We start from the raw sequence: 9,633 nt of genomic DNA on the forward strand, positions 1-9,633 counted from the left end.
CCTACTCTGTCTGTCCTGTGTTGCGATGATTTGAAATGGCATTAAGCACATTTCTGTGAAGAATGATGTTCCTTCTTCAGGTGGTGTGTAAGGTGTTCATCAGTATAGACTACTACAACATGTTCACCAGTATCTTCACCTCTGACCATGATGTCAGTGGATCGATATGTAGCTGTGTGTCACCCGGTCAAGGCTCTGGACTTTAGAACTCCCGTGGAAAGCGAAGATCATCAACGTTCTCATCTGGGTTTCATCCTCCGCTGCCGGCATCCCTGCTCTAGTGCTGGGCAGCACACAGAACAGCAACGGCACACACCCGCTCACACACATACACTGACACACACGCACGAGCACACACACACACACACACACACACACACACACACACACACACACACACACACACACACACACACACACACACACACACACACACACACACACACAGTCATATTGATTACCTATTGAATCTGTCAGTGTGTATGGTTTAGGGATTTAGGGTCGATGTGGGATTATGTCTGTCGAGGAGTAGAGGCTTTGTATGAGAAGGAAAAGTGCATTATGGGTTATTTGAGTTTCAGGGAGACAAATACATATAATGGATCTGTTCACTCAGCCGCTGAAAGCTGCTGATTGGTCAGTAAGATGTATAAAGCTTTCTGATTGGTAAATCTGCCTCTGGAACACAGGCAGGACAGACAGAATCTGATAAATAATCATATAAAAGTACATGGGATTTATATAGCTCTTTCCATCTGTTATAATATAACATGGTACATACAGTTGAAGTCGTGGAAGTTTACATACACCTTAGCCAAATACATTTAAACTCAGTTTTTCACCATTCCTGACATTTAATCCTAGTAAAAATTCCTGTCTTAGGTCAGTTAGGATCACCACTTTATTTTAAGAATGTGGAATGTCAGAATGATATTAGAGAGAATGTAACGCCCGGGGTGTAGTGAGGAAGAAGTCAGGCGCAGGAAGCAGAGAGTTCAGGGTAGCGCTGCTTTATTTGCACTACAATGCTGAAACGACGCCAGCCTAAACAAATGCCCCAAACACGGGGGAACTTAAACAGTCCAGCAAAATACAAAATACACGGACAACGTGACCTACAGCCGTGTACAACATGTACACTGAAAACAATCCTGCACAACCAGCAGGCAGACCGGCTGGTAAATAAAGCCCAACCATTCAGCCTAAACTAAACACAGGTGCAACCAATAAACAGAAAGGGGGAAAAGGGATCAGTGGCAGCTAGTAGGCCGGTGACGACGACCGCCGAGCGCCACCCGAACAGGAGGGGGAGCCACCTTCAGTGGCAGCTAGTAGGCCGGTGACGACGACCGCCGAGCGCCACCCAAACAGGAGGGGGAGCCACCTTCAGTGGCAGCTAGTAGGCCGGTGACGACGACCGCCGAGCGCCGCCCGAACAGGAGGGGGAGCCACCTTCAGTGGCAGCTAGTAGGCCGGTGACGACGACCGTCGAGCGCCGCCCGAACAGGAGGGGGAGCCACCTTCAGTGGCAGCTAGTAGGCCGGTGACGACGACCGCCGAGCGCCACCCAAACAGGAGGGGGAGCCACCTTCAGTGGCAGCTAGTAGGCCGGTGACGACGACCGCCGAGCGCCACCCGAACAGGAGGGGGAGCCACCTTCAGTGGCAGCTAGTAGGCCGGTGACGACGACCGCCGAGCGCCACCCGAACAGGAGGGGGAGCCACCTTCAGTGGCAGCTAGTAGGCCGGTGACGACGACCGCGAAGCGCCACCCAAACAGGAGGGGGAGCCACCTTCAGTGGCAGCTAGTAGGCCGGTGACGACGACCGCCGAGCGCCGCCCGAACAGGAGGGGGAGCCACCTTCAGTGGCAGCTAGTAGGCCGGTGACGACGACCGTCGAGCGCCGCCCGAACAGGAGGGGGAGCCACCTTCAGTGGCAGCTAGTAGGCCGGTGACGACGACCGCCGAGCGCCGCCCGAACAGGAGGGGGAGCCACCTTCAGTGGCAGCTAGTAGGGCGGTGAAGACAACCGACGAGCGCCACCCGAACAGGAGGGGGAGCCACCTTCGGTAGGAGTCGTGACAGAGAATGATTTATTTCAGCTTTTCTTTCTTTCAACACATTCCCAGTGGGTCAGAAGTTTACAGTCAATTCGTGGTTGGAACCAAAAATCTCAAATCTGGACTCATCAGACCAAAGGACATTTTTCCAACGGTCTAGTGTCCATTTGCTTGTGTTTCTTGGCCCAAGCAAGTCTCTTCTTATTATTGATGTCCTTTATAAAAGTACAAAAACCTGGAACAACACGAGTAGCGTCTGGACATGAGAAACATAACTAAAACTGCCTGTGAAATGAACCAAAGGGAGTGACAGATATAGGGAAGGTAATCATAGAAGTGATGGAGTGCAGGTGAGTCTCATGAGGTGCAGTGTGCGTAACAATGGTGGCAGGTGTAATAATAAGTAAACTGGTGACAACGAGAGCCAGAGAGGAGGAGAGGGAGTAGACATGACACCAACCTTGTCACAACTTAACTGATTGGCTCAAACGCATTAAGAAGGAAAGAAATTCCACAAATTCCACACCCATTAATTGAAATGCATTCCAGGTGACTACCTCATGAAGCTGGTTGAGAGAATGCAATGAATGTGCGAAGCTGTCATCAAGGCAAAGGGTGGCTACTTTGAAGAGTCTCCTGCCTAGATGACTACGGACCCGTGGCACTCAAGTCTGTAGCCATGAAGTGCTTTGAAAAGCTGGTCATAGCTCACATCAACACCACTATCCCAGAAACCCTAGACCAACCGGTGCCCCCGCACATTGACTCTGTACCAGTACACCCTGTATATAGCCTCCACATTGACTCTGTACCGTAACACCCTGTATATAGCCTCCACATTGACTCTGTACCGGTACCCCTGTATATAGCCTCCACATTGACTCTGTACCGTAACACCCTGTATATAGCCTCCACATTGACTCTGTACCGTAACACCCTGTATATATCCTCCACATTGACTCTGTACCGGTACCCCCTGTATATAGCCTCCACGCTGACTCTGTACCGGTACCCCCTGTATATAGCCTCCACATTGACTCTGTACTGGTACCCCCTGTATATAGCCTCCACATTGACTCTGTACCGGTACCCCCTGTATATATCCTCCACATTGACTCTGTACCGTTACCCCCTGTATATAGCCTACACACTGACTCTGTACCGGTACCCCCTGTATATAGCCTCCACATTGACTCTGTACCGGTACCCCCTGTATATAGCCTCCACATTGACTCTGTACCAGTAACCCCTGTATATAGCCTCCACATTGACTCTGTACCGGTACCCCCTGTATATAGCCTCCACATTGACTCTGTACCAGTAACCCCTGTATATAGCCTCCACATTGACTCTGTACTGGTACCCCCTGTATATAGCCTCCACATTGACTCTGTACCGGTACCGCATGTATATAGCCTCCACGCTGACTCTGTACCGGTACCCCCTGTATATAGCCTCCACATTGACTCTGTACTGGTACCCCCTGTATATAGCCTCCACATTGACTCTGTACTGGTACCCCCTGTATATAGCCTCCACATTGACTCTGTACCGGTACCCCCTGTATATAGCCTCCACATTGACTCTGTACCGGTACCCCCTGTATATAGCCTCCACATTGACTCTGTACCGGTGCCCCCTGTATATAGCCTCCACATTGACTCTGTACCGGTACCCCCTGTATATAGCCTCCACATTGACTCTGTACCGGTACCCCTGTATATCGCCTCCACATGGACCCTGTACCGATACCCCCTGTATATCGCCTCCACATTGACTCTGTACCAGTAACCCAACCGCATATAGCCTCACTATTGTTATTTTACTGCTGCTCTTTAACTATTTGTTACTTTTTTTTTTTTTTATCTATTTTTTTACTTAAAACGTATTTTCTTAAAACTGCATTGTTGGTTTCAGCATTTCACTGTTAGGTCTAGACCTCTTGTATTCGGCGCATGTGACAAATACAATTTGATATGATTTGGACCTGGGGATGGCGTGGTGGCACGGAGTGAGGGTGTGGGTTGATATGGAAGAAGAAGGTCTGAGAGGGGGGGGGGGCAAGGTGGTGAAGGGCTTTGTACGGCAGAATCAATGCGTTGGGAGACAGGGAGCCAGTGTAATTCATAAAGGACAGGGGTGATGTCAAATGCCAATTTAATTTGTCACGTAAACGTGATTAGCAGATATTTTTGCAGGTGTAGCAAAATGCTTGTGCTTCTAGCTCTGACAGTGCAGTAATATCTAACTAAATGCTTGTGTTTCCAGCTCTGACAGTGCAGTAATATCTAACTAAATGCTTGTGTTTCTAGCTCTGACAGTGCAGTAATATCTAACAAGTAATATCTAACAAATTACAAAACTTATACCCAATACACACAAGTCTAAGAAGGAATGAATTAAGACTATATACAGTGGGGCAAAAAAGTATTTAGTCAGCCACCAACTGTGCAAGTTCTCCCACTTAAAAAGATGAGAGAGGCATGTCATTTTCATCATAGGTACACTTCAACTATGACAGACAAAATGAGAAAAAAAATCTAGAAAATCACATTGTAGGATTTTTAATGAATTAATTTGCAAATTATGGTGGAAGATAAGTAGGAACAGACAGTACGAACAGGGAGGGGTAATATGAGTTAGGTTGAGGTCAGACAGTGGGAACAGGGAGGGGTCAGATAGTGGGAACAGGGAGTGGTCAGATAGTAGGAACAGGGAGGGGTCAGATAGTGGGAACAGGGAGTGGTCAGATAGTAGGAACAGGGAGTGGTCAGATAGTAGGAACAGGGAGGGGTCAGATAGTGGGAACAGGGAGTGGTCAGATAGTGGGAACAGGGAGTGGTCAGATAGTGGGAACAGGGAGTGGTCAGACAGTGGGAACAGGGAGGGGTCAGATAGTGGGAACAGGGAGTGGTCAGATAGTAGGAACAGGGAGGGGTCAGATAGTGGGAACAGGGAGTGGTCAGATAGTGGGAACAGGGAGTGGTCAGATAGTAGGAACAGGGAGGGGTCAGATAGTGGGAACAGGGAGGGGTCAGATAGTGGGAACAGGGAGTGGTCAGATAGTGGGAACAGGGAGTGGTCAGACAGTGGGAACAGGGAGGGGTCAGATAGTGGGAACAGGGAGTGGTCAGATAGTAGGAACAGGGAGTGGTCAGATAGTGGGAACAGGGAGTGGTCAGATAGTAGGAACAGGGAGGGGTCAGATAGTGGGAACAGGGAGTGGTCAGATAGTAGGAACAGGGAGGGGTCAGATAGTGGGAACAGGGAGGGGTAATATGAGTTAGGTTGAGGTCAGACAGTGGGAACAGGGAGGGGTCAGATAGTGGGAACAGGGAGGGGTCAGATAGTAGGAACAGGGAGGGGTCAGATAGTGGGAACAGGGAGTGGTCAGATAGTAGGAACAGGGAGGGGTCAGATAGTGGGAACAGGGAGTGGTCAGATAGTAGGAACAGGGAGGGGTCAGATAGTGGGAACAGGGAGTGGTCAGATAGTAGGAACAGGGAGGGGTCAGATAGTGGGAACAGGGAGTGGTCAGATAGTAGGAACAGGGAGGGGTCAGATAGTGGGAACAGGGAGGGGTCAGACAGTGGTAACAGTGAGGGGTAATGTGAGTTAGGTTGAGGTCAGACAGTGGGAACAGGGAGGGGTAGTGTGAGTTAGGTTGAGGTCAGACAGTGGGAACAGGGAGTGGTCAGATAGTGGGAACAGGGAGGGGTCAGAGAGTAGGAACAGGGAGGGGTCAGACAGTGGTAACAGTGAGGGGTAATGTGAGTTAGGTTGAGGTCAGACAGTGGGAACAGGGAGGGGTAATGTGAGTTAGGTTGAGGTCAGACAGTGGGAACAGGGAGGGGTAGTGTGAGTTAGGTTGAGGTCAGACAGTGGGAACAGGGAGGGGTCAGATAGTGGGAACAGGGAGGGGTAATGTGAGTTAGGTTGAGGTCAGACAGTGGGAACAGGGAGGGGTCAGATAGTGGGAACAGGGAGGGGTAGTGTGAGTTAGGTTGAGGTCAGACAGTGGGAACAGGGAGGGGTCAGAGAGTAGGAACAGGGAGGGGTCAGATAGTGGTAACAGGGAGGGGTAATGTGAGTTAGGTTGAGGTCAGACAGTGGGAACAGGGAGGGGTAATGTGAGTTAGGTTGAGGTCAGACAGTGGTAACAGGGAGGGGTAATATGAGTTAGGTTGAGGTTAGACAGTGGGAACAGGGAGGGGTAATGTGAGTTAGGTTGAGGTTAGACAGTGGGAACAGGGAGGGGTAAGACAGTGGGAACAGGGAGGGGTAATATGAGTTAGGTTGAGGTCAGACAGTGGGAACAGGGAGGGGTAATGTGAGTTAGGTTGAGGTCAGACAGTGGTAACAGGGAGGGGTCAGATAGTGGGAACAGGGAGGGGTAATATGAGTTAGGTTGAGGTCAGAAAGTAGAAACAGGGAGGGGTAATGTGAGTTAGGTTGAGGTCAGACAGTGGGAACAGGGAGGACCACTGTCTATACACCAGAACACTGTCTATACATCAGACTACTGTCTATACACCAGACCACTGTCTATACACCAGACCACTGTCAATACACCAGACCACTGTCAATACACCAGACCACTGTCAATACACCAGACCACTGTCTATACACCAGACCACTGTCTATACACCAGAACACTGTCTATACACCAGAACACTGTCTATACATCAGACTACTGTCTATACACCAGACCACTGTCTATACACCAGAACACTGTCTATACATCTGAACACTGTCAATACACCAGACCACTGTCTATACATCAGACCACTGTCTATACACCAGACCACTGTCTATACACCAGAACACTGTCTAACTGATACACCAGTTATATTTAGTGTTAGTTTGTGTTATTTGGGGTTAGTTAGGGATAATGTCATTGTTATATCTCTAGGTTAGGGTTAGTTAGAGATAATGTTATTGCTATATCTCTAGGTTAGGGTTAGTTAGAGAAAATGTTATTGTTATATCTCTAGGTTAGGGTTAGTTAGAGATAATGTTATTGCTATATCTCTAGGTTAGGGTTAGTTAGAGATAATGTTATTGTTATATCTCTAGGTTAGGGTTAGTTAGAGATAATGTTATTGTTATATCTCTAGGTTAGGGTTAGTTAGAGATAATGTTATTGCTATATCTCTAGGTTAGGGTTAGTTAGAGATAATGTTATTGTTATGTCTCTAGGTTAGGGTTAGTTAGAGATAATGTTATTGTTATGTCTCTAGGTTAGGGTTAGTTAGAGATAATGGTATTGTTATATCTCTAGGTTAGGGTTAGTTAGAGATAATGTTATTGTTATGTCTCTAGGTTAGGGTTAGTTAGAGATAATGGTATTGTTATATCTCTAGGTTAGGGTTAGTTAGAGATAATGTTATTGTTATATCTCTAGGTTAGGGTTAGTTAGAGATAATGTTATTGCTATATCTCTAGGTTAGGGTTAGTTAGAGATAATGGTATTGTTATATCTCTAGGTTAGGGTTAGTTAGAGATAATGTTATTGTTATATCTCTAGGTTAGGGTTAGTTAGAGATAATGTTATTGCTATATCTCTAGGTTAGGGTTAGTTAGAGATAATGTTATTGCTATATCTCTAGGTTAGGGTTAGTTAGAGATAATGTTATTGTTATGTCTCTAGGTACCACAGAGTGTGCCCTCCAGTTCCCTGACCCCTATCTCTACTGGGACACAGTGATGAAGATCTGTGTGTTCATCTTCGGATTTGTGGCCCCCCTCCTCATCGTCAGTGTGTGTTATACCCTCATGGTTCTGCGTCTGAAGAGCGTGCGGCTGCTCTCTGGCTCCCGGGAGAAGGACCGGAACCTGCGGCGGATCACCCGGCTGGTTCTGGTGGTGGTAGCAGTGTTCATAGTCTGCTGGACGCCTATCCACATCTTTATCCTGGTTAAGATGCTGGCGCCCCCGGGGGCATTATCGAGACCACACCTGTCATGGCAGCCTACTTCTTCTGCGTTGCCCTGGGTTACACCAACAGCAGCCTCAACCCCATTCTCTCCTTCCTGGATGAGAACTTCAAACGCTGCTTCAGGGACTTCTGCTGCCCGGGGGGAGGGGGCAGGGGGAGACAGCCACGGGGGAGTCGAGTGAGGAGCACTTTGAGGAGCTACACCTGTCCACCTAGGGCTCGGGGGCAGGGGGAGGCCAGGAGGGACAGAGGGAGGGGAGGTCGGTATGACTAGCGGTGGAGCTGGACCAGTCCTCCCTTAAAGAGAGCGGTGGTGAGGTGAAGGATGTACTGCTCTAGAACACATCAGAAGACGGTGCTGTAATACTCTCCTAGAGATAGACGATGCAATCGGAGTCAACCCGTTCACTGCTGTGGGAGTTAACCTGACCCAGTCCTAAAGAGACCCAGGTCTTCTCTTCTAACTGAGGGACAGCAGTACATCCTTCACCTCACCAATTGCTAACAAATGTTCAGTCTCAGTTAACCTGTCTGGGAACGGGGTTCAAATGGCCAAAAGGCAATGAAATTGCAGGGCGCCAAATTCAATCAACAGAAATCTTATAAATCAAATTTCTCAAACATACAAGTATTAAGCACCATTTTAAATATAACATTCTCGTTAATCCAGACACAGTGTCTGATTTCAAAAGGCTTTACAGTGAAAGCGCCACAAACGATTATGTTAGGTCACCACCAAGTCACAGGAAAACACAGCAATTTTTCCAGCCAAAGAGAGTTGTCACAAAACGCAGAAATATAGATAAAATTAATCACTAACCTTTGATGATCTTCATCAGATGACACTCATAGGACTTCATGTTACACAATACATGTATGTTTTGTTCGATAAAGTAAATATTTATATCCAAAAATCTAATTTTACATTGGCGTGTTATGTTCAGTAGTTCCAAAAGATGCAGGGATTTTACAGAGAGCCACATCAATTCACAGAAATACCCATAATAAATATTGATAATAGATACAACTATTATACATGGAACTTTAGATAAACTTCTCCTTAATGCAACTGCTGTGTCAGATTTTAAGAAACTTAACGGAAAAAGCATAATCTGAGTACGGCGCTCAGAGCCCAAAACAGCCAAAGAAATATCCGCCATATTGTGCAGTCAACATTAGTCAGAAATAGCATTATAAATATTCACTTACCTTTGATGATCTTCATCAGAATGCACTCCCAGGAATCCCAGTTCCACAATTAATGTTTGATTTGATCGATAAAGTTCATCATTTATGTCCAAACACCTCCTTTTGTTAGTGCGTTTAGTAAACAAATCGAAACTCACAAGGCGCGGGCAAGTCCAGCGGAAATGTCGGATGAAAATTCCAAAAAGTTATATTACTGGTCGTAGAAACATAGCAAACGATGTATAGAATCAATCTTTAGGATGTTTTTATCATAAATGTTAAATAATTTCCTAACCAGAGAATTCCATTGTCTGTAGAAAAGCAATGGAGAGAGGTAGCTTTCTCATGACCGCACGTCACGAGCCCGTGGCTCTCTGCCAGACCTCTGACTCAATCCCATCTCATTCCCCCTCCTTCACAGTAGAAGCCTGAAACAATGTTCTAGAG

At 47.2% G+C, this 9,633-nt stretch overlaps 1 pseudogene; it reads left to right on the forward strand.

Annotated features, from left to right (window-relative positions):
* Positions 1–80: 80 nt before the first annotated feature.
* LOC135536657 (kappa-type opioid receptor-like) lies at positions 81–8,272 on the forward strand (annotated as a pseudogene).
* Positions 8,273–9,633: the final 1,361 nt, after the last annotated feature.

Source organism: Oncorhynchus masou, unplaced genomic scaffold (assembly GCF_036934945.1).
Source record: "Oncorhynchus masou masou isolate Uvic2021 unplaced genomic scaffold, UVic_Omas_1.1 unplaced_scaffold_6453, whole genome shotgun sequence".
Classification (NCBI taxonomy): Eukaryota; Metazoa; Chordata; class Actinopteri; order Salmoniformes; family Salmonidae; genus Oncorhynchus; species Oncorhynchus masou.